Source organism: Lithobates pipiens, unplaced genomic scaffold (genome assembly GCF_037356315.1).
Source record: "Lithobates pipiens isolate NorthernLeopardFrog02 unplaced genomic scaffold, aLitPip1_a1.2 Scaffold_16, whole genome shotgun sequence".
In the NCBI taxonomy this organism is placed as follows: Eukaryota; Metazoa; Chordata; class Amphibia; order Anura; family Ranidae; genus Lithobates; species Lithobates pipiens.
In genome coordinates this window covers 448,274,232-448,301,046 of record NW_027507748.1, presented here as the reverse complement: position 1 = coordinate 448,301,046, position 26,815 = coordinate 448,274,232, and the positions used below count along the sequence as shown (strand labels likewise).

The window sequence follows — 26,815 nt, the reverse complement described above, 5'->3', positions numbered from 1 at the left end:
CCTGCATATCCTATGGTCATGTCCTCGAATACAACAGCTATGGAAGGATGTACAGGACATTTCTATTACACTAACTCCACAGTTAGCTGTGCTCAACCTAACTATTGATGATATACATCCAAACCTCAGGCAGGTAACCACGCATATTCTCCTGGCAACAAAACTTCTGCTCACAAGAAAATGGAAAACCAACATAATTCCGTATAGGGAGGAGGTAGTTAACCTAGTACAAACACACTTTACATATGAAACTCTCCTTGCACGTAGGACACGCAAACATCCTAAAACACTAGATCAATGGAATCCTTGGTCCGTCTGGTATACTGAGAAACATAACACTTGATAACAATATTTAGCTCTCCGATGATCTTGCTGCTCTCTTCTCCTTCCCCCCTTCTCTCTCCCACTTCCCTCATGCCCCCACCTCCCCCACCCCTGCTCCATCTTCCCTTCTCCTTCCAGGTTCTAAGCTAACATTCTTGCTATTATGATACAACAATTTATCCTTTTTTTCTTTTTACCTGTTGTTCTTTCTTAAGCTTTCTTTAAACAAGATTGCATACGGAATGTTTCGGCACTCATGCCAATATTTCAGGTTTCAGCAACATTTATAATTCAAGTTTATATACCATTTGTATAACATGTTTTTTATGCATGCAGTCTAATACTTTCGTATCACTGTGACTACCTAACATGTAATCTGTAATTGACAAATGACAAATGCCCAACTAGGGGCTGTTCTCTGAAATTCTTGTGCATTTTTTCAACCAAAAGTGGTGTGTGTGCGTGTGTTGTTCCTGTCTGACCATGCAAATATGGTTTGAGAGCATATGCTGACCTTCTACTCTTTGATCTCATTGCTTAATCATGTACACAGAAATGCAGCTTCCAGCAGAACATAATCACCCATGTATGTGTGTGGATTTTGGGGTGGTGGTGGGTGTTATATTTTGAACATGTGGCTTTTTTAATATTCTGTTGGAATGCTTTGTAAGAATGACTGCCAAGTATGTTTCTATAATCTTGCCGATAAAAATGTGATGTGTTGCCCGTTATAAACTGAAGGTAAAGCTGTGTCCATTCTAAGGTTTAGACAAATTTTAGATTGTAAGCTCCTATGAGCAGGGCCCTTAAATCCCAATTCCTAACTGTTTTGCTAAATGTAGCACTATATATCCTGTAGAATTTTTTTTGAAGCTAGTACTGTAAATGTACATAATTTTGTTTCTGCTGGAAAAATAAAAGTTTAATAATTATTGAGCTTGTTGTTTTTTTTTTTTTTTCTTTTTAATTCATTTTGGGGGAAGTGAAAGATCTTTTACATCTTAGGCCGCGTACACACGGGCGGACTGTTCGCCCAACTTTGTTCGTCAAACAGTTTCGGCAAACAGTCCGCTCAAAATTAGCATGGACGGACATGGCCACACACGGCACTTTTTGAGCGGACTGTTTCAGCGAACTGTTTGCCAAACAGTTCGCTCAACTTTTAAAATGAACGGACTCGCCCACGTAAGGCGGAGGCAAATCCGCCCATTTCGAGCACGTGTACAGGTAGGCGGGGCCCGCGAGGGAGACGTTGCGGGCTCCGCCGCCTGGAATGGGCTTAAAGGGGAACCCCAACGCCGAAAAAAATCGGAGTGGGGGTTCCCCCAAAGTCCACAACAGACCCTTGTCCGAGCACGCTACCCGGCCGGCCAGGAAAGGGGGGCGAGCGAGCGCGCCCCCCCTCCTGAGCCGTACCAGGCCGCGTGCCCTCAACATGGGGGGGTGCCTTGGGGAAGGGGGGGCCGCGCGGCCCCCCCACCCCAAAGCACCTTGTCCCCATGTTGATGAGGACAAGGGCCTCTTCCCGACAACCCTGGCCGTTGGTTGTCGGGGTCTGCGGGCGGGGGGCTTATCGGAATCCGGGAGCCCCCTTTAAGAAGGGGGCCCCCGGATACCGGCCCCCCACCCTATGTGAATGAGTATGGGGTACAATGTACCCCTACCCATTCACCTGTGAAATAAAGTACAAAAAAAAACACAACACAGGGGAAAAAATATTTTATTGCACAGCTCCGGGGGTCTTCCGTCTTCGGGGGTCTTCTCGCCGGACTCCTCCGCTATCTTCGTGTAGCTCTTTTGCTAGCGGAGGAGTCCGGCTTTTTTCCTCCCCGCCGCCGGCCTCTTCTCCCGACTTCGGGGGTCTTGTCCCCCTCTTCGGTTCTTCTGCCGGGCCACCGCGCCTTCTTGTAGCTCTTTTGCAGGCGGTGGCCCGGTCTTCTGTCGCCGCTGCCTTCCGTTCTTCTGTCGCCGCCTTCGGTTCTTCTGCCGGGCCACCGCGCCTTCTTGTAGCTCTTTTACAGGCGGTGGCCCGGTCTTCTGTCGCCGCTGTCGCTGTCGCCGTCGCCGCCTTCCGTTCTTCTTCTTCTTCTTGTTCTTCTTCTTCTTCCCCAGGAGATGTTGACACGTCGCTCTCTCCGGCCGGAATGCCAGAGCCGCGCTGTGCGGTCACTTATATAGTGACAATGGGGCGGTGTCACATGGTATATGTCACATGGGTTGGTCACATGGGTTGATGTCACATGGGGACTATGACATCGTAAGGGGGCGGGGTCACCATGTGACCAACCCATGTGACATATACCATGTGACCCCGCCCCATTGTCACTATATAAGTGACCGCACAGCGCGGCTCTGGCATTCCGGCCGGAGAGAGCGACGTGTCAACATCTCCTGGAGAAGAAGAAGAAGAACAAGAAGAAGAAGAACGGAAGGCGGCGACGGCGACAGCGGCGACAGAAGACCGGGCCACCGCCTGTAAAAGAGCTACAAGAAGGCGCGGTGGCCCGGCAGAAGAACCGAAGAGGGGGACAAGACCCCCGAAGTCGGGAGAAGAGGCCGGCGGCGGGGAGGAAGAAAGCCGGACTCCTCCGCTAGCAAAAGAGCTACACGAAGATAGCGGAGGAGTCCGGCGAGAAGACCCCCGAAGACGGAAGACCCCCGGAGCTGTGCAATAAAATATTTTTTCCCTGTGTTGTGTTTTTTTTTGTACTTTATTTCACAGGTGAATGGGTAGGGGTACATTGTACCCCATACTCATTCACATAGGGTGGGGGGCCGGTATCCGGGGGCCCCCTTCTTAAAGGGGGCTCCCGGATTCCGATAAGCCCCCCGCCCGCAGACCCCGACAACCAACGGCCAGGGTTGTCGGGAAGAGGCCCTTGTCCTCATCAACATGGGGACAAGGTGCTTTGGGGTGGGGGGGCCCCCCCCATGTTGAGGGCACGCGGCCTGGTACGGCTCAGGAGGGGGGGCGCGCTCGCTCGCCCCCCTTTCCTGGCCGGCCGGGTAGCGTGCTCGGACAAGGGTCTGTTGTGGACTTTGGGGGAACCCCCACGCCGATTTTTTTCGGCGTTGGGGTTCCCCTTTAAGCCCATTCCAGGCGGCGGAGCCCGCGACGTCTCCGTCGCGGGCCCCGCCTACCTTCACACGCGCTCGAAATGAGCAGACTTTCCTCCGAGCGGGAACAGTTTGCTCATTTCGAAAGTAGCCTACACACGGGCGGACTGTTCGCTCAAACACAGTTTCAGTGGACAGTTTTTCGGAATTTCCGAAAGACTTTGTCCGTCAAACTGTCTGCTGAAACTGTCCGCTGAAAGCCCACACACGAGCGGACTGTCCGCCCAAACACTGTTCAGCGGACAAGGTTGGGGGAACAGTCCGCCCGTGTGTACGCGGCCTTAGGCTGCTTTTAGGCCTGATTCACACCTATGCATTTTTAGTGCATTTTGCAGATTTGCACTACAGAACGTGTTCCATAGGAAACCATGTTAAATGGACTGTAGTGCAAATCTGCAAAATGCAAAAAGCACTAAAAATGCATAGGTGTGAATCAGGCCTTACACTGGAGGCGCTTTACAGGTGCTAAAAATATTGACTCTCCTCTCACTTCAGTGTGAACTGGCCTTGACCCTAGGTTCACACCTATGCCTTTTTTTAGTGTGTTTTTCAGTTTTCATAAACACTCTAAAGTCCATTTAACATGGTTTCCTATGGTACTAGTTCACATCTATGCGTTTTGCGGCCAGTGCATTTTTGGAAATAGTCAGAGATTTTTTTCACATGATTTGCAGGTAATCGATTTCGATGGAACTGCACCAGAAATGCAATTGTTGGGTTTGTGATATGATTTTTGATATGTTTTGTGGTTATTTGTTTTTAACACTGTATATAGCTGGTTTCTAACAACCAATGAATCTTCAGCTGTCAGTGGCTTCCCCACTGAAAGTACAAAAAAAAATGTCAGGCAAAAAAAGCAACAAAACTGCATTGTGTCTCCCCCCCCCCCCCCCGGTCTATATCAGGCCCTTCGGGTCTAGTATGGATTCAGAGGGGAACCCTCATGCCACAATTTTACAAAAATGGCATGGGTTTGCAATAAAAAATTGTGTGGGACAGGGGCGTAACTAGAAATCTCAGGGCCCCATAGCAAAATGTTGTATGGGGCCCCCCACAAAAAAAGAAAATGAACTAATGCCATTGAACAGATTACCACACTCATGTGGCACAGTACCCAGGCAACAGCTTATATTAATTTTAAACAACAAAGTATGCAGTATACTGTATGCAGCCTCTGAAGGACACACACTGCTGACCTCAGTGACGGTGCTTCCATAAAGGGTGCAGGAGTGATGCCCCCTCTCTCCTGCACCTGTCAATCTCAAATAAATAGATTCATGCATTGCGTGAATCTATCTATTGTCGCTGCTGCCACCCCCTATTCAGGTGTCCGGTCCCAGCGCTTGATGGACACCGTGGCTCCACTTGATGGCACAGTGGCAGCGTTTGGGTACAGTGGCTGCATTTGGCACAGTGGCTGCTGTATGTAGCTGCGTGTGTCAGGATACAGTCGGACTCGCGGGGGCCCAGGAGACTTAACAGTAAACTTACATTCCTCAACCTTACCCAGGGGTGGATCCAGAGTCCAGTCTCAGGAGGGGCACTGCCAAAAAATGCAATTTTTTGGGGGGCAATTTATTTAGGAAATGGCTGGTGTTAATGCTACAATCATCATGGCACCAGGATGATTGAAACACATTTCTATCATTACATTGTTATAGAAAATGAAATAGTTCAACTCACCATAATGCAAAATCAGTGGGAGCCCGAGTGTGTCACTAGATGCGGATTGTCACTTGCCATGTCACCTGACACACATTGTGGATTGTCCACTTGCCACGTCACCTGCCACACGTTGCGGATTGTCCACTTGCCACATCACCTGCCACAACTTGTGGATTGTCACTTGCCAAAAGTTGCGGATTGTCCACTTGCTATGTCACCTCCCACACATTGTCACTTCCTGTGTCCAGTCTGAGTCAGGCAGCAGAGAGATGATGTAATCTCACTGCTGCCTGCACAGTGAGTGAGGGCAGAACTGCCGGGATGCAGGGCGTCCACCACCCATTGATTGGCCACCCACCAAGCCTCCCCAGCTAGCAGCTTCACATCCGCTCTCTCCCCCTCCCGCCAAGCTGCCAAGCTGCGTCCACTCCCACAATCAGTTTGACTGCATGCAGCTCACCTACCGCCCGCACTGCATGCCGACTCACCGGACTGGGGCCCCACTTGTCTGCGGGCCCCATAGCGTCTGCATGGGTAACTTTGGCTGTAGTTCGGCCATTGGCATGGGAGTCCCCCCAAAATCCATACCAGGCCCTTCAGGTCTGCTATGGATATTAAGGGAACCCCGCATCAAAAAAAATTGCGTGGGGGTCCCCCAAAACTCATACCAGACCCTTATCTGAGCACGCAACATTGCAGGCCACAGGAAAAGAGGTGGGGTGAGAGATCACCCCCCTCCTCCTGAACTGTACCAGGCCACATGCCCTCAACATGGGGAGGGTGCTTTGTCCCCCCAAAACACCTTGTCCCCATGTTGATGGGGACAAGGGCATCATCCATACAACCCTTGCACAGTGATTGTGGGGGTCTGCAGGCAGGGGCTTATCAGAATCTGGAAGCCCCCTTTAACAAGGGGGACCCCAGATCCTGCCTTCCCCCCACGTGAATGGGTATCGGGTACATTGTACCCCTACACATTAACCAAAAAAATCTGCAAAATGTGACAAAAGACAATAGCCGGTTTTTGACAATTCATTTACTAAAAATGTCTTCTTTCCCCACTTCTTTGTCTGGTCTTCTCCATCTTTCTCTGGCTTCTTATTCAACCTGCTTCTTCCTCCAGTCTTCTCCATCTTCCTCCGGCTTCTTCTTCCCCCAGTCTCCTGATGACGTCATCCGACGGCCACACCCCATAGTTATATATGAAATGGGCCCTATGGAAGTAGACAGATCGGCTGGCCACAGCGTCGGAGGAGGTTCGTTTTCATAGCAGGTCGTGGCAGGAGAGGCGGAGGAGAAAGACCGGAGCCGGAGGAAAATGGAGCAGACTGGAGGAAGAAGCGGGGAAAGAGGAAGACATTTTTAATAAAGGAATTGTCAAAAACCGGCTATTGTCTTTTTTTACATTTTACAGCTTTTTTTGATGAATGTGTAGGGGTACAATGTACCCGATACCCATTCACATGGGGGTGTGGGATCTGGGGGTCCCCTTATTAAAGGGGCTTCCAGATTCTGATAAGACATAAGCAAGGGATGTGGGAATGAGGCCCTTGTCTCCATAAACATGGAGATAAGGTGTTTTGAGGGGACTCCAAAGCAATCTCCCCATGTTAAGGGTATGTGGCCAGGTACGGTTCAGGAAGAGGGGGTGTTCTCTCATCCCCCCTCTTTTCCTGTGGCCTGCCGGGTTGTATGCTCAGATAAGGGTCTGTGTGACCCCTAGGCCATTTTTTTTCTTTGATTTTAATTCTATATTTCCGGGAACTGACAATTCATTACAGCCACAAGCAATTTTACATGAAATGTTTTCCTTTAGAAATGTCATTTTTCTGCGGTACAGTAAAACACAGGAAAGATGGGCTACTTTACAGGCATACTATAGACACCCCCCAGGCACAATATTTAAAGGAAGTTTACATTTTTATTGTTTCATTTTAAGCATTGAAATCACTGCTCCCGAAAAACATTTTTTCCAATTGATACATGTCTCCTGGAGCAGGACCCGGGTCCCTATACACTTTTTTATGGCAAAGAACTTGCATATAAGCCTTCAGTGAGAACTTTGGATTTTGCAGGTTCAAGCCCCATTGACTTCCACTATTCCTGCATATGTGATCTGACAGGCATTTTTGCCTGCAATAGCGCTGCTTTCTATTTGCATTAGCGCTCAGTTTCTGAGAGTTGAAGCCTTATGCCGTGACTGGACTTTTCGATGGACTAGGTCCGACGGTCTTCCCAACAGACTTTTGGTGGAGTTCCGATGGACTTTCCGAACGAACGGACTTGGCCACACACAAGCACACCAAATTCAAACATGATGATGTATGACCAGACTAGAATAAGGAAGTTCATAGCCAGTAGCCAATAGCTGCCCTAGCGTCGGTTTACGTCCGCCGGACTAGCATACAGAAGAATGGGTTTTTCGACCGGACTCAAGTCCATCAGAAAGATTTGAAACATGTTTTAAATCTAAAGTCCGTCTGATTTTTAGACAGCAAAGGCCTGATGAAGCCCACACATGATCGAATTGTCCGGCGGATTCATTCCGTCGGACCTAGTCCTTCGAAAAGTCCGGTCGTATGTACGCGGCATTACTTGGCCTTATTTGGGCGGTATTTTCTGGGACTGCAGGATCATTTTTCTGCAATATAGTAAATGACCCCCTTTGTCTATTAACTTTAAAGTGTGAGCTATGTTATTGCCTTAAAAACACACCTTTAAGCTTGAAATAAAAAAAAAAAATATGCAATACAATAATTTCCCTTGAAGCAACAGTCAACCTGTTTTGTTTGTAGCTGTTAAATACTCTTCAGTATTGCTGATATACCTCCAAGCTATAGGCTGTATGTTTTTTAAAAAAATATGTGTATTTAATTCATTCATATCTTTTAATAAATGTTCTTTTCTTTTGCAACTTTTTCCCCATGGACAGTTGTTTCAATACGTTCTGTTAACATAAAAAATAATATGCTGAAAATATAGCACAATGGTAGACTCAGCATGCTGGGTTTTGAATTTCATATACATATAAAAGGAGTAACAAAAAGGCTTATATGTCACCAGTGGAACCTTTACATTAGTCGCTGAATAGAAACAAAAGCTACAAACTTTTCAATATAAACCTGTAGGAGGATTACATTGTTAATTTTCTTTCAGAAAATTCTTTATGCTTTATGCTTATTTACAATACTTCAAAAATACAGTACAGTACAGATTAGCTTCTTTGTGACAGCAAGCTTGCACTTTAATCCTCAGACAGCCTTAGGCCACATAACCAAAACAAAAACTAAAATGTTGTAGTGACTTGATAGGGATAAATATAAACCTTACCAAAAGTAGACATAGTAATAGTCTTTTAACTGTGCATTGTTCCACAAATAAGATCAAGAAATACAAGATAAAGCAGCGTGTCAAATTTTGCAAGTGAAAAAACATAGGCCAGAACTTTTTCAGGCAATCACAGTTTAAATGACATAACGTATCAGGCCAGCAATCTTTTTTTTCAGATGTCGTATACATTTAATATAAATAATTCTAAGAAACCTGTGAGAGAAAAGAACAGGGACTTGCATTGTTGACCTCCAGCCTTCTTGCTAGCATTCATTCTAATGCTTTGACTGCAACATTTTCATCAGTCAGAGTTAAATTAAGATGGCCTGCATACTTGTCCCATGTAAATGACTCAAAGATTATTAAATCTATTAGACATCCAGGCAACTAGCATTTTCAGGATGTCAGCTAAACTGGGTTTTTATTAAAATTAGCAGATAGGTAGCAAATTAATGCACAAGAAGCACCAGGAAAAGCAAGAGACAATGCATGCACAAAGTCTAACCAAACAAAACCATGGCGACTGGACAAAAATGAAAGATTGAGCAAACTAATAAGATTACCAAAGGGGCCAACCAAAATGTATAGCCTTTGTTCAATCAACATCAAGGGGATGGTACTAGAACTAATATCAAAGTGAGCGCCCCCCCCTCCTGAACTATACTGAGCCATATGCCGTCAACACGAGGGGTTTCTTTTGGGCAGGGGGGCTTTGCTCCCCCAAAGCACCTTGTACTCATCTTGATGGGGACACAGGGCATGCAGGCCAGCAGGTCAGGAAAGGGGCACAAGGTTATGGGGGTCTGCGGTTGCAGGACTTATCAGAAATCTGAAAACCACCTTTAACATGGGGGCTCCAGATACTGGTCCCCCTATGCGAGCATGGAATAAATAGTACCCCTACTCATTCACCAAAAAAAGTGTAAAAAAATACATTATAATTGTTTTTGACAAGTCCTTTATTTAAAAAACTTAAATAGAAAAAAAGTCCCCGTCAATTACGCCTGACACCACTGCTGACCCTCCCAAAAAAAGCTTTGCTTTCGACTACGTCTCCCACCATCTGACAGTTCTTAAATAACTAAGGGGTGGGGTCACCAATGACATCAGACCCGCCCCTAGTGACATCATAAACCCAGCATGCCTCCTGATCGATGATGTCGCAAGCGGGCAGAGCCATCCAGTGACATCACCATGTGACCTTGCCCTTTAGTTATTTAAGAACTGACAGACAGCAGAGCTGTCAGATGTTGGGAGCACACTTTTTTTTACCTTTTTTGGCTGGGCAGCGGCGGGCATCATGAGTAGGGATGGGCCAAATGGAACCCTTTTCAGTTTGCACCAGAACTTCCAAACACCGCAAAAGTTTGGATCTGTATAACAAACCCCATTAAAGTCAATGGAACCCGAATGTCAAAAATCAAAAGTGCCCATGTTGAAGGCTTATATGCAAGTAATTGGGCATACAAGGGTTATAGAGGTCTGGGTCCTGCCTTGAGGGACATGCATCAATAAAAAAAAGTTTGTGAAAAACGTAATTTTTAAATGAGCAGTGATTTTTTTTGTTTTTTTAAAGTGAAAGCCTAAATATGAAAAAAGCCTTCCAATATAGTGTCTGGGTGTCCTCTTAGTCTACCTGTAAAGTAGCATATCTGGACCATGTCTAGAATCTGCTGCAGCAATAATTGCATTTATAAAGCACAAAAAATGAAATTTTCCCTGCAAGCTGCCTTTATTTTGCTCAGCGACAGCTGGGGAGCCAGTGTGTATGCTGAGGCCACAATGTAGTGCACTGGGAACAAGATAGAGATTTATTCTGGTGTCACTTTGACTTTGTATAGAAGTAACAGGTGCAGAAAAATTGTTCTTTGGGTGTCGGTGATGCCTTCCCACCTTAACCCTATATAGGTACTCTTGAAGAAAGCAAGAATTGGCTTTGCTGTAAAAAATTGCAATGATATGCACCTGTCAAACAGGTGCAGAAAAATTACTCTTTGGATGTCCGGGGCACCTTCCCACCATAGCCCTATAGAGGTGCTCTTGATGAAGGCAAAATAAAACTGCCATGATATGCACCTCTCAATTAGGTGCTGAAAAAATGATCTTTGGGTGTTAATTGTGCACATGAAACCTATACCAAAATCATTCTTTCAGATGAAATGACTGAACATCCTCAAAGCTAGGCAGCCTCTGAGTCTTGCAGAGATTCCACATCCCAAAAAGACTTAATCAGTGACATCGGCATCATGGGTTTCATAGATGTTAATCAGGTGCTGATTCATTTTCATAAAAGTCAAATGGTCCACGGCGTCCTCCTGCAGCACTGAATGCCCATTCTGAAAGCATGCAGCCCAACAACTTAATAGCATACTGGACAAGTTCTGGCCAGTGGTCTATTCTCATGACTCAGTAAGTCAGTGGATCGTCAGCTGGAAAGCTCTCCATATCTGTTTTGGCCCTGAGGTAATCGTAAACCATGTGATGCAGATGCTGCCGATGGGAAGTGGAAGCTGACAGCGCTGGGCAGCAAGGACAAAAAAAAATCCGAAATGCCTCACTTAGGCAGAAGCCTTCTCAAACGCTCCTCTCTTGACCAACAGAAGACTCAAAACTAAATTTTCCATGACACTGTAATCTACTAGAGTCAGGAAAAACATTCAATAAAATCCTCTTTAACGTGTCCTCTCTCTGTGGCGACGGGATAAGATCTGAGACCTTCCCCTTATAACGGTGGTCAAGCAGGGTTGCCAACCAGTAATCATCCTTATTTATGCCACCAATTCTTGGGTCCTTTCGCAGGCTTTGAAGCATGAGATTGCCCATGCACCTCAAATTTGCAGAGGCTTGAGAAGCAGACTCCTCGGGGTCACTCAGGATGACAGCATCTGGAACTTCCTCCTCCCAGCCACTACTCCTAAGGGTCCTGGGGTTGGATAGCCACAGATTGACGCATGTCTTCCTATGAAAGTGCAAGAATCCTCCTCCTCATCCTCCTCACCTCTCTCCTGCTGTTCTGTTCTGTGACATAGGAATGATGGTGCCTGGATAAAGTGGGCCTTTAGAGTAAAGGAAGTCCTACTCTTCCTTCTTCTGCTCTGCCTCCAGTGCCCAGTCAAAATGCCATGCAGAGTCTACTCCAGCAGGAACACAACAGGGATTGTGTCACTGATGTATGCACTGTCACGGCTCACCCAGGGGCGGATCCAGGGGGGGGGGGCAACAGGACAATTGCCCCCCCCGAAAATATTACTGACTGCAGTGCAGTCCGGACTCCCGAGTCTCTCTCTGTGTCATCACCAGCTGATCAGTGGCGCAGAGAGAGAGACTCCGTAATAATTACGCCGCTGCACTGAGGAGGTGGGTGGAGCTGCGCCGCTGGCTTGGCCTCTGTATGTTTTTCCTAGTGCCTAGCAACCAGTGACGTCAGTGAGTCACATTGCCGCTGCTGAGGAGGAGAGCGAGAGAGAGCCCCGGCATTCAGATTGGAGTCTTCTTCCGACCGACTCCATCCCTGAGTGAGAGTGTTGGCTCCACCCCCTCAGCTCCTCCCCACTCCATCTTCTCCACAGTCCATCCTGCAGGCCTCCGCCCCTGAGGGGATGTTGGCTCCACCCACCACCTCACTCCATCTTCTCCACACTGCAGTGCAGAGCGGCATGAACCAAGGACATCTAATGCTGCCTGTGGAGTGCGGACATACTAGTGCAATTACCGGATCCTGCTCATCCTGCTCCCGCTCAACTCATTGCTCCTGTGACCTGCTTAGGTGCCCCTCCCCCACCAGAGGTCCAGAGCACCAAAATATTAAACTAAAAGTGAGTAAAAGAATAAATGATTGTTGCAAATTGCAAAATAGATGTGTGCCATAACTGTCATTATGTATGGAAAAAAATGCCCTTAAAACTTGTTCAATGTTAACCCCTTCAGCTTCGGGAAAGTTTTACCCCCCTTCATGAACAGGCTTTTTTTGTGATATTGAGCTGTGTTACTTTAACTGAATGACAATTTCCCACAAATAGAGGTTTCTTTTGGTGGTATTTGATCACCTCTGGTTTTTATTTTCTGCAAAATAAACAAAAAAAGACCAATTTTGAAAAAAAAAAAAAAAAAAAACAATATTTTTAACTTTTTGCTATAAATAAAATGTATTCATCAGTTTAGGCCAATGTGTATTCTGCTACATTTTTTTGGTAACCCCCCCAATAAGTGTATATTGATTGGTTAGCACAAATATAGCGTCTGCAAAATAGGGGATAGATTTATTGAATTTTTATTTATTTATTTTTTACTAGTAATGGCGGCGATCAGTGATTTTTCAGCAAGCGATACCTAATTTTCTGGCAGTGCCCCTCCCGAGACTAGACTCTGGATCCGCCCCTGAGCTCACCATCCTTGTAGCTTCCTCAAATGGTAATAATACAGTGCATGCATCCTTAATGATCAGCCATTTGCGTTAGAAAAAAAACAGAGGGGCCTGAGCCTGTTGTCATGCCATATTCGCACAGGTACTCATTGATGGCCCTCTGCTGCATGTATAGCTGCTGAAATATTGACAAATTCGAGTTCCACCTGGTAGCAATGTCACAAATCAGGTGGTATATGGGTAGGTGGATTTCCCACTGAATTTTAACCAACTGAGACTGCCTGAAATGGCTACAGTCTCTTCTGGCCAGCTTTAGCACATCCTGCAACCCTGGGTATGTATTTAGGAAATGCTGCACAACCAAATTAAAGACATGTGCCAGGCATGGCACATGTGTCAACTTTCTCTGTCTAAGGGACAGACAGGAGGTTTGAACCATTATTGCACACAACCATTATCGCACACCACCATTCCTGGCTCCAGCTGGCATGGTGTGAACCACCTCTGGGCCTGTCCCCACCGAGCTGCAAGAATCTCTGCTTCAGTGTGGTTCCTGTTACCTAAACAAACCAGCTGAAGCACTGCATGGCACCTTTTAGCCTGGCTCTGAGAATAGCCCTTTGATCGCTTAGGGGGTACCTGATGTTCATAGGACAATTCTGCAGAGGAGGGCATGGAGGTGGCGGAGGAGGAGGAGGGGATAGAGCACAAAGGCCTGGCATTATCACCACCAGCTGTATGGAGATGTGGGGGGCACAAAAAGCTTCAGCACTGATCCCTGTCCTGCATCCTTTAGAGTTGCAAGCAGCATTACCCAGTGTACTGTGAACTAAATATATCGTCCCTGTCCATGCTTGCTGGACTGCGTGTCAGCAGTAAGCTGGATTTTATGGCTGACTGCCTTTCCCAACGATGCCAGAACATTCGCTTCCACATGATGGTAGAGAGATGGAATGGCCTTTACGTGAAAAGTGGTAGCGACTGAGAACCTGCCATTGTGGTACAGCACATTGGGCGACTTCACGGAAGGGGGTAGAATCCACCAGGCTGAAAGGCATAAGTTGGATAGCCAACAGCTTTGACAAGCTTGCATTTAGATGCTGGGCATGTAGGTGGCAGGGACTGAATTTTCTTTTCCACTGCAGCAGATGGGCCAGAGAAATTTGCCTGCTAAAGTCTACAGTTGGTGATGTCCTGCTGGCAGATGTGCTGCCAGGACCTGGGACACCCTGTGCTATACCATCATCCCTGTCAGTGGAGGCTGCTGAGAGGTAATGACTCGGTATAGCAGGGGCAGACTGAAGTGGGTAAGGAGGAGGAGGGGGGACAGATTTGTGCCCCTTTTGTGTGGCTTTAATGTGCTCTTGCCAACGGGCTGAGTGTCTGGATGTTAAATTCCTTGTTAAGCATGTGGTACCCAAATGGTTGGTGTTTTTGCCACGTTTAATGTGCCTGAGACACAGTTTTCAGATAGCAACATTGTGATCTGCTGCAGATGTGCTGAAAAGGCCCAAACAGCTGAGCTTTAGGGAGTGGGCCAGGAGATAACAGCTACAGAATGTGATGGAACAGGGTGGCTCCTTTCTACTTTCTTGATGTTGGCCTCCTTGGGGTTGTGCCGCCTCACCTTCAGTTTCCTCCTCTGCTCTTTCTGGCCCCCAAGTCGCATCAGTGACCTCGTCGTCATCATCATCTCCTCCATCTTCATCATTACAACTGGAGACAACTTGGCAATATGCTGTGGCTTGAGGAACATGAATGCCAATTTGTCTACCAGTGTTCCTCCCTCTTTCAAGGCTCATGTTCCTGTCATCCTCAACCTCAGAACCAACCCAAGTCCCATCAGTGACCTCATCGTCATCATCATCTCCATCTCCTTCAACTTCATCATTACCACTGGAGACAGGGGACTGCACACTTGTCTCTGCTTGCGTGACAGAGGATGAGGAGGATGAGGAAGGTTTAGTAAGCCAGTCCACCACCTCCTCTGCATGTTGTGGCTGGATAGCACGGACAAACTCACTAAACAGAGGAAATGATGCCCTGCCTGAGGATTGACCCCCACGTCCACCTTTGCCTGTGGACAAATTTGTTGCTGGTCCCCTTACAATGCCAATGTAATGTCTGGCTCTCCTTGTTGTCCTCCCAGACATTATTGGGAGGAAGGGGACGATACTTATAAGCAAATGCAAAGAAGAAGTTGAAATATGTACATAGATGCACTTTAATCAATGTAAAGAGGTGTTTGGTGCACTTTAATTTGAGTACTCACACTACACAAACACAGAACCAAATGGCGTTAAACTGGCAGTAAGGCACACAGAAGTAAATGGCGTTAAACTGGCAGTAACGCACAAAACTATATGGTGTTAAACTGGCAGTAACGCACACAGAAGTAAATGGTGTTAAACTGGCAGTAATGCACACAGAAGTAAATGGTGTTAAACTGGCAGTAATGCACACAGAACTATATGTTGTTAAACTGGCCATAACGCACACAGAACTATATGGAGTTAAACTGGCAGTAATGCACACAGAAGTAAATGGCATTAAACTGGCAGTAACGCAATCAAATAGATGGTGTCCAACCGTCACTGCACTAATGCTATCTGAACTGTCCCTACACTAGCTATACACTAATGTAAAGATTACTGACACAGTCTCACTACTGTCCCTACTCTACACTAATGTATGTATGAATGACAGGGTCTCACTACACTACAGTGAAACTACCCGAGCTGTCCCTACTCTAGCTGCACACTATGTAAAGCTGAATTATGGTCCTCCTCACTACACTCACACTATACCTAGATTGATGCTAAACTAATATTCTACACTGACAATTGAAGCAAAATAGCATGGTATAGCATGATTACTAATAGCACTGAACAGAGCCCTGTTCTATCTCCCTCCATGCCAAAATCACACTGAAAATGGCTGCCATTGAAAGAATACTTTTATACTGTGAGGTGGGAATGAGCCATGATTGGATAAAGTCATGATGGCAGTGTCCAATTATGACTCTGACATTGCTCTGTGCCCTGATTGGCTGAAGCTTTCACTGCTTCAGCCAATCAAGTCTTGCAATGCACTGTTCAGTGCCACAATGCATTGTGGTCAGTTCGGGGTCCGAACAAAGGGTCAAATGCCCCATTTGTTCGGCTGCTCATGAAATTTCTGAAGAGCAAACGTTCAGCCCGAACTTATGCGGGGGCGGAGCCGTTCGCCCATCCCTAATCATGAGTGACAATGGATCAACACAAGGAGACATTTAATTTTATTATTTAAATAAAGGGCTTGTCAAAAGCTGACTAATGTCTGTTTTTACACTACACATTTTTTGGAGTGGAATGAGTAGGGGTACTCTGCACCCCATACACATTCACATGGGGGGCTGGGATCTGGGGGGCCCTCATTAAAGGGGGTTTACAGATTCTGATAAGCCCCCACCCTCAAACCTCCACAACTACCGGCCAGGGTTGTGGGGAGGAGGCCCATGTTATGCCTTGTACACACGGTCGGACAAAATCCATCAGATTTTTTCTGGCGGATTTTGTGCTAAACTTGTCTTGTATACATACGGTCGGATAAAGTTGTTGGAAAATCCGATAGTTCTTAATGAGGTAATATACAAAACGTACGTCGGGACTATAAACGGGCCAGTAGCCAATAGCTGTGGTCTCTTAATTTATTCTGAGCATGTGTGGCACTTTGTCCATCGGAATTGTCTACACACAATCAGAATTTAAATGATCATATTTTGTTGTTGGAAAATTTTAGATCCTGCTTTCAAACTTTGTGTGTCGGAAATTCAGACGGAAAAAGTCTGATGGAGCTCACACACGATCAGATTTTCCAACAACACGATCCGATTCAGATAAGGGTATGGTATAAATTTGCAATAGGCTCAAATGACATAGGGGATCCACATAGCATAGTATGTTTAAACAATTTACATTTATTAAAAAAGAAATTCACTTTCAAATTCCATGCATTTTTTATCAGCCTGTGTTAAAAAACCTGCGGGGCCATGTCTCCGGTGTCACTTCCATTTACGGCAGTCACTCTGCCTACCCAACATGTGTCATCACAGTCACGTGACTTCTGGGGTGCCTGTTGCAGGACGGACACATGAGTTTTTGAAGGGCCACACACCTCCTAACAAATCTTTTAAGGAGTACCTAAAATAATTGGAGCGGCATTTTAAGGGGAAAGCGGTATTAGATCTTGCTCCTAGTGAGTCCAAACTAGGTGAGGTGAGAATATACGAGAAATGGTGGTGGGAATCACTAATTACTGTGGCATATTGTTTAAATCCATAGAAGAGCACTTTGGAAGATTTTTCCTGTCACTAGATGAACACACATCTCTTTTCATCATCAAAACGTTTATGGATTGCATAGTAGTAGAAACTCTATGCACTACTGTAGAGGATTTGATTTATTTCCTTTTTGTAATGTTATGTTTAGAATTGATGGTATGATTTGATTGCACTGGATGTACTTTATATCTGTTAACATATTTTCTCTTATAAGAATTGGAAGTCACTAATACTACAAGCACATATGGAGGCACAACAGACTCATATATTTGTATCCATTTAATGATTTATTTAAATTAATTAATTATTTAATTTAATTAATTAATTGAATTATTTATTTCCTTCTGTGAATGCCTTTTCATGCGGAATTTACTAAACGTTTTCAGCATTTCTCTGCAAATACTGCAAAACGGTCTTGTGAATTTACAGTTTCAGGATCGCATGCGAATATTTAGGAAAAATTGTTCTGACACCAAAAATCTCATGCAAGTTCATTCTTTGAATGAAGCCCACTGAACCTGTTGTTTGGATGAGAGATTAATATGATTTTCTCCTTATTTTTATTGGACTACCAAGGTGATTAGATTGGCATACAAGAAGTAAGCCTTTCTGCTCTGGCACAGGTGCAAGCTCATTTGATGGGGGGGGGGGGGGGGGGGGCAGCCTTTGGGGCAGTTATGCCAAGATTTTGGTGGAAAATGTATGGAGGATGGCTAGCTGAAGTTCTTCTGAGGCCTTTGTTCGACTTTACAAGCTAGACGTGTGGTCAACAAGTTCTGCAAAGTTTGGCAAAAGAGATGAGTTATTTGTGTCTTTAGCAGATTTTCCTTGATTGTCAGTGTCTTTTTGTGTGTTCTTTCTCACCCATTTACTCTGCTAGTTATATCCTCTTGTGTGCTAACGTGAGGTGGGCCAGGAAATTGTTTTCAGGTACTTATTATAATTTTCCTGGCCTACCCTCATATCAGCACAGGACGTCCTCCCTAGTGGCCTGCCACAGGCTACGTTATTGAACAGTTCAATTGGGAAGGGGCTGTCTTTTATTGCACTAGGAAGAAGTGGTAGGTTCCAAAGGAGGAGTTAATCCATTGTGTGCTGACGTGAAGTTAAGCCAGAAAAGGAAAATTACAATAAGTATTGAATAACAATTTTCCTAATATATATATATATATATATATATATATATATATATATATATATATATACACACACATATATATATATATATATATATATATATATATATATATATATATATATACACACACACACACACACACAAAGAGAGATAGAGAGAGAAAAATATGTCAAGATAAAGCTTTTCCAAAACTATTATGGTTTTCCTCACAAATAATCACACTATTGTACACCATATGCATTGACAGTGCATGCAGCCCGAGCCACATGAAAACTGTGCAATGCCAGTCTCAAAGTACAGATTTCTTTTAACCAAAGTATCCAAGCAGCAGGTATATATTTCTCAGCAACTGTAAAGACACATACTATATTTTACGTTATTTTGAGCAATAACTACACAAGAGTTAAATGCATATCGATACACCTTATTACAAGGTTATACAGTATATATGTGATACAAAAAATACATTTCCAGGAAAAAAAAATCTTAGTTATACACATATTCTAAAACAAATTTTACATTAAGATGCTTATTGGTAATAATAATATTTAAGTATCAAGGTACAGAGCAGTGTTGTGGGCTCTAACTGCACTGCGGCTTTTATGCAGCTGAGGCTTTTCTTTTCAAACATTTTTAACATTTATGTAGAAGATGCCTAAATAAGTGATTTTACACTGCCGATTGCTAGGAACGACAGCATGAACTTAAAAATGTATCTCTACAAAGTGTCAGTATATTCTATGACACAATGAACTTTCATTGTCTTACTTATAAATGACACATTCACTTTAATGAGAACTTTTAATGCCAGCTGCAGAAGATCACCAAGAAGTTTAACAGTTACACAAAGTAACATTATTGCAGCATTAGCATATAAAACATAATATTAAATTCACTCTGGGCTCAGCTGCACTGAATAATCATCCAGACACAAAGCACCATAGAGAGGCCTAAATCTATGCAGCTGATAGGCAGCCCAATACAAAAGTATTATGATATATACAGTATCTCAGAAAAGTGAGTACACCCCTCACATTTTTGTAAATATTTTATTATATCTTTTCATGTGACAACACTGAAGAAATTACACTTTGCTACAATGTAGTGAGTGTACAGCTTGTAAAACAGTGTACATTTGCTGTTCCCTCAAAATAAGGCAACACACAGCCATTAATGTCTATACCACTGGCAACAAACGCGAGTACACCCCTAAGTGAAAAAATGTCCAAATTGGGCCCAATTAGCCATTTTCCCTCCCCGATGTCATGTGGGACGTTAGTGTTACATGATCTGAGATGTGAATGGGGAGCAGGTTTGGTAAATTTGGTGTTATCACTCTCTCACTCTCTCATACTAGTCGCCGGAAGTTCAAAATGGCACCTCATGGCAAAGAACTCTCTGAAGATCTGAAAAAAAAGGTTTTTTTTTGTTTTTTGTTTTCAAGTTGAAAAAAAGAATTGTTGCTCTACATAAAGAGGGCCCAGGCTATAAGAAGATTGCCTTGAAACTGAGCCGCAGCATGGTGGCCAAGACCATACCATGATTTAACAGGACAGGTTCCACTCAGAACAGTCCTCACCATGGTCTACCAAAGAAGTTGGGTGCACATGCTCAGTGTCATATCCAGAGGTTGCCTTTGGGAAATAGATGTATGAGTGCTGCCAGCATTGCTGCAGAGGTTGAAGGGGTGGGGGGTCAGCCTGTCAGTGCTCAGAACATATGCCGCACACTGCATTAAATTAGTCTGCATGGCTGTCATCACATAAGAAAGCCTCTTATAAAGATGATGCACAGGAAAGCCTGCAAACAGTTTGCTGAAGACAAGCAGACTAAGGACATGGATTACTGGAACCATGTCCTGTGGTCTGATGAAACCAAGATAATCTTATTTGGTCCACGTGTGTGGCGGCAACCAGGTGAGGAGTACATAGACAAGTGTGTCTTGCCTACAGTCAAGCATGGTGGTGGGAGTATCATGGTCTGGGGCTGCATGAGTGCTGCCAGCACTGCCAGCACTGGGGAGCTACAGTTCATTGAGGGAACCATGAATGCCAGCATGTACTGTGACATACTGAAGCAGAGCATGATCCCCACCCTTTGGAGAATGAGCCACAGGACAGTATTCCAACATGATAACGACCCCAAAAACACACCTTCAAGGCGACCACTGCCTTGCTAAAGAAGCTGAGAGTAAAGGCGATGGACTGGCCAAGCATGTCTCCAGACCTAAACCCTATTGAGCATCTGTAGGGCATCCTCAAACAGAAGGTGGAGGAGCGCAAGGTCTCTAAAATCCACCAGCTCTGTGATGTCATCATGGAGGAGTGGAAAAGGACTCCAGTGGCAACCTGTGAAGCTCTGGTGAACTCCATGCCCAAGAGGGTTAAGGCAGTGCTAGAAAATAATGGTGGTTACAATTTGGACATTTTCACTTAGGGGTGTACTCACTTTTGTTGTCAGCAGTTTAGACTTTAATGGCTGTGTGTTGAGTTATTTTGAGGGGACAGCAAATTTACACTGTTATACAAGCTCACTGTACACTCACTAATTTACATTGTAGCAAAGTGTCATTTCTTCAGTGTTGTCACATGAAAAGATATAATAAAAAATTTACAAAAATGTGAGGGGTGTACTCACTTTTGTGAGATACTGTATATATATATATATATATATATATATATATATATATATATATATATTATACATATTTATGATACTATATAAATATATACTGTATCTATAGCGGGTAAAATAAAACACGTCATCATTTTTCTAGGTAAATGGTAAACATATTTCTAAAGGTGCCTATTGGCATGAAATATATACCATGTTGGTGACAGCCCACACAATTCATACATAGAAAGAAACCAAAACAAATAAGTTTAGAAACGAAGTTATATGTAATAAAATGGAATAACACAAGGAAAAAGTATTGAACAGACTACCGTATATACTCGAGTATAAGCCGAGATTTTCAGCCTCTTTTTTGAGGCTGAAAGTGCCCCCCTCGGCTTATACTCGAGTCATCGCTGTCTGCCTGCTCGATCAGCGTGTCGAGCAGACAGACAGCGGCCATTCTATAATTCAAAAGCCGCGCCTCCGGCTCCGCCTTCGCCTGTGATAGGCGGAACACTGAATTTCCCAGCAGCCTGTGTTCCGCCTATCACCGACATCGTCTCATCCTCGTACTACGGACGAGGATGAGACGATGTCCGTGATAGGCGGAACACAGGCTGCTGGGAAATTGTGTTCCGCCTATCACAGACAGGGAGGCGCGGCATTTGAACAGGGGAATGGGCGCCGACGAAGAGCGGTGATCCTGGGACGGGACCGGACGGAGGCTCGGCTCGGGACGGGACGGGACCGGACGGAGTCTCGGGACGGGACGGGACGGGACGGGACCGGACGGAGGCTCGGGACGGGACGGGACCGGACGGAGGCTCGGGACCGGACGGAGGCTCAGGACACAGGTAGGCTGGACACACAAGGCCACACACACACACACACACACACACACACACACACGGATGGACACACACACACACAGGGATGGATGGATGGATGGACACACACACAGGGATGGATGGATGGATGGACACACACACACACAGGGATGGATGGATGGATGGACACACACACACACAGGGATGGATGGATGGATGGACACACACACAGGGATGGATGGATGGATGGATGGACACACACACACAGGGATGGATGGACACACACACACACAGGGATGGATGGATGGATGGACACACACACAGGGATGGACAGGCATATCTCACCCTCGGCTTATACACGAGTCAATAGGTTTCCCAGTTTTTTGGGGGTAAATTGGGGGCCTCGGCTTATACTCGGGTCGGCCTATACTCGAGTATATACGGTAACTATAATTTATTTAATACTTCGTACAAAAATCCTTTGTTGGTAATGACAGCTTCAAGACACCTCCTGTACGGAGAAGCTAGTTCCATGCATTGCTCAGGTATGGTTTTGGCCTATTCTTATCTTAATATCAACTCTAATGATGGCCTATAAAAAGGTGTCTCATTACCAAGGTGTCATACAAGAAACATCTCATGATGAGTAAACGCAAAGAGCTCTCTCAAGACCTTCACAATCTTATTGTTACAAAACATACTGATGACATTGGTTACAGAAGGATTTATTGGGTTGTTACCGACATGTGGTAAAAATGTCATGTCAATAACACCTTTAGAAATATATTTATCTAAAAAAATGGTGATATAGAAAACACACCATAGGACACTGCACTCCCCCCCCCCACACACACATTACGATTATATTAAAAAAACTATAATTTGCAGTCCAAGTCTGACCACTGATACATTTCTTAACATATCTGCAAATGCAGCTTGTGCAGGGATGCTTTCTTATCTTCTTTCCAATGTTAGCAATGTGTGGAGACAGGAAAGCTGGGAGGAAGTGATGTTGCATGCAGCACAGCTTGCGCTGCACCTCATTGGCTGGATACCTCTTCTTCATGGATTGGCTGAAGTTTGCAGCTTCATCTCCAGCTAACATCATCCAATCCTGCAGCTGTATGCAGAACATCGGTGCAGAGTGTGGGAAACATTGGCAAACTGTGTGGGAAAGTCAGCGGAGTGTTTGAAAGCTGGTAAAGAAGGCAGTAGATAATTTTTTTTTTTCTTTTGGGGAGGAGGGTTCAGCTCTCAAACTGCAAGAGCAACGCAAGATGGTGCCTCTGGTACTGCTCAGTAAAGTTGGCTATGGTGTGTTTTCTGAAAGCAGTGGGCCTGTGTGCAAAATTATAAGTCTCCTCATTGTGAACAAAAAGCACAGTGGCAGTAAATATTGGGACCCCTAACAGAGTTTAGGGGTCAGTAGTAAGAGATGCAGAGTTCAGGGATCCATAGTAAGTAAGGCAGATTTTAGGGACCAGTAGTAAGTGGGGGCATTTTTGAGACTAGTATGGTTATACCACTTTAATAACAAATTAATGAAGATACCAACCACATAGGGAGTGCACTGTTTAATGGGTCAGCAGACTAATACACTTCTAGTGTGACAAGCAGGGTAAAATGAGGCATGTGTAAGGTGCTTTGGCTGGGGTGGAAGGTTTAGGTGGGTAGGAGAAAGGTGGGAGAGGTTGTGATAGTTACTGTAACCTGGGGGTAGGGGGGAAGGGATGGATGGAGGTGCTATACCAGGAAGAGAGAAGGTGTGGTGGTAGAATGAGCGGTAGGTAAGACAGTATGCCTCCAGGCCCCGAATTTCAGAGAAGGAAGCAAGAATGGAGGAGGGAGAAGTATGGGAACCACACTGCCGCTGCCGCTGCTGTGGCTCCAAGTTGAGGGGACTAACTGGGAATTTGGGCAGGATGTCCTGGGTGGGTTCAGACCCCCCCCCCATACACCCCACTTATCTACATCCCTTCAGCAGAGAGCAGGGAAACCAGCGGCAGTGCAGAACATTTTTTTACCTTAATACATTAAGGTAAAAAATGTCCCAGTGGTAGTATCACCCTCCCACCCCCCTGTATACCTGGGTCCCATCTCAATGCAGCGCTGTGCCCATCTGTAGCGGCACTGGTCTCCCTCCTTACAGGACACAGAGACACTGGCTCCTACTGCTCTTAATCCAATCCAGTAAGGGGGGACTGGGGGGTGTGCTGAGCTATGCTGCGTGTGGATGCACATAGCCTGGCTCAGGAGCAAGCCCACGTATGTGCCCTATAGCAAGCAGCTTGTTATTGTGGTGCATGCAGAAGCGGAGCGCTGGTGGGGGAGCCCAGAAGAAGTTCAGAGCATTGCACAGAGCAGGTAAGTATAACATGTTTTTTACAATGTATTTTAGAGGAAAATAATATAAAGCCTTTGAAAACCACAGTAAGCTATTCGATATATTCAGGTTTTACAAAAGCTGCATTAAAAATACATTTAATAACATGCTAATGAATGCAGAAGTGCATTCATCTGTGTTTCATTTATATCTGCTTCGAGTTTAGCTGTAAGCAAGTAAGAAAAAACGATAATATAGTGGGGCATTTATATACTGTATAATTATATATATATATATATATATATATGTATATATATATATATATATATATATATATATATGTATATATATATATATATATATATATATATATATATATATATATATATATATATATATATATATATATATATATATATATATATATATATATACATATATATATATATACACACAGTATAGCCATGAATGTGACACTCACTGCAAATGAATCTCCCTGGTGCATGTTTTCAGTTAAAATGACTGTGCCCTGCCAGGTTTTTATTGTTATCAATGACCTCACTGGGGTGAGTTCTCCTTTCTCCCTATTTTCTCACCAAGACAGTAAGTAAACGTAATGTCTACAACATTGACAAATAAATAGATGTATTTCTTCCGCTTCATTGTGGCAGAATTAGACCTTTTGACACTTTTTTTTCTTTCTGTCTGTGAAATGGTCAGGTAATTCTACTTTACTTACAATGTGCTCACTGGTGCAGAAAGTGTGGGGAAATCTATCCAGAAGGTGCCCAGAGATCGAGAAACATCTGACAGAGGTTCCAGTTTTTTCCTCACATTATTCAACACTTTTGATGGCGATGGCATTAAAGGATTCAGTGGGTGTAATTTCTATAACTATATCCAATATTTTAATAGAAAATTTCTAAATCAAATGTGTTTTCTATACCAATGAATGTGTCCTTCACATCACAAGTTCACTGCATTTTCCAAGGAGAATAATTTTACACATTTAAAAAGCATATGCACTGGCTAGATACACCTGCACATATCATATGCATTATCAGCTTCTTAATTACTTAATATAACCTTACATCTACCCCTTGCTAATGTCACATTTATTGCACAATTGCTATACAGTCATCAGAAACAATGACTTTCCATAGTCACAAGTGTGAAGCAGAAAATAATTTTACAATGAAAATTCAACAAAGCCCAAAAAAGGCCTGTTGTCTACAGTGTAGAACTACAAATATAGCATCTGGAGGGTTTACTTTGTTCTAATGTCAAACTACATGAAATATAGTTAATTGTCATGTCACATTTGTTATTATACCAGTATTAAATACAGTGCTGACATAAGGTTCCCCAGGGAGACCCTTTCTGAAAGTTTGCTGGGTACTTGAAACAGTTTTATGGCTAAGAAGCTTCTTTCTTCTGAGCCCAAGGCTAATGAGTGAGGAAGAGGAGAATTTGTTAATCCATTAGAGACCATGTTCAGAACACACTGAAGTTTCAATGCATATATTTTAGTTGAGAGCAATATGTATCTGTGTGCATACCCACATGCACTGGTTTCCCCCTCCTGGGTGGCAAGGGAAATGACAAAAGGTATAGTTATTGCTGGCATTGCCACTGGTATTTTGGGATGTGTTCCGCTTTTTCTTTCAAGTCACCATCCTAGCAATGCTAAAAGACATGCAGCACAAACTCATTATTGGCTATGTGGAGCTCATCTTTTACTTGTGTGCAGTCCTAGATTGCAGTTACATTTCAGAGGCAATCATTCTTAATGTAAATAACTCTAACTTTTATAGTTGCCTAAGCCTGTGACGGCAGCTTGCAGAGAAGTACAGGGAAAAAAAGGGCAGAATCTTTATTTTTAAAGATTATTAGTATCTATAGTTATATTAAAAGACTACAAAATTACTTAAAGCGGAGCTCCCCCCGAAAGGTGAAGCTCCACTTGCTTGCCTTCTCCCCCTCCCCTGCTACATTTGGAACCTTTCTGGGAGTGGGTACTTGGTTTTGACAAGTACCTGCTCCCACTTTGGGATGAGTTTGCCGCGGAAAACTCATCTGGAAGTTCAGCCCCCCTCCTCCTGCACGTCGCCTGGGCATTCACAAAGCGCATGCACAGTAGAGAACCGACTGTGAAGCCACAAGTTTTCAATGTTGGTTTCCCTCACCCGAGATGGCAGTGGCAGCACCCGAGAGCCGACTGAAAAATTGGCTCAGGTGAAGGTACCGCTGGATTCCTGGACAGGTAAGTGTCCTAATATTAAAAGTCAGCAGTTACAGTATTTGTAGCTGCTGACTTTTAGTTTTTTTCTGAAGCAGATGAGCTATATAAATACATTTATCATTTAAAATAATTTTTCAGGACTCTGAACCTAAAACTTCATTATAGTTTAATTATACATATTAGACTTCTGGAACTTACAAATATACTAATGAGGTCAAGGAGCATGATATTCATTGTATAATCTATTCCTATTTCTTCCTCTGTGTGATTATAACATTCATCCAAAAAAAGAATATAAAAAATAGATTGCTTATTCATTACTCGATTATTCCCATGCACGAATGCTGATGAATACCTACTCGAACCTTGCCGCAATGAACTTCCACATGAACACATACATGTTCATATATATGCAAGGCCATGACTATTATGTCTGGATCACTGGCTTTTTAGCAAATGTGCATGATGTTCACTTTGACCAGATAACATTGCTACCAAACGGATGGGTATACGAATGCATGTAAGGTTTGAAAACCCCACTGCATTAAA

General features: G+C 44.2%; 1 protein-coding gene across 1 annotated transcript in view; it reads right to left on the bottom strand.

The window, feature by feature from the left end:
• GABRG3 (gamma-aminobutyric acid type A receptor subunit gamma3) overlaps positions 1–26,815 on the bottom strand; it is a 901,118-nt gene that overhangs the window by 857,788 nt on the left and 16,515 nt on the right. The window lies entirely within an intron of this gene.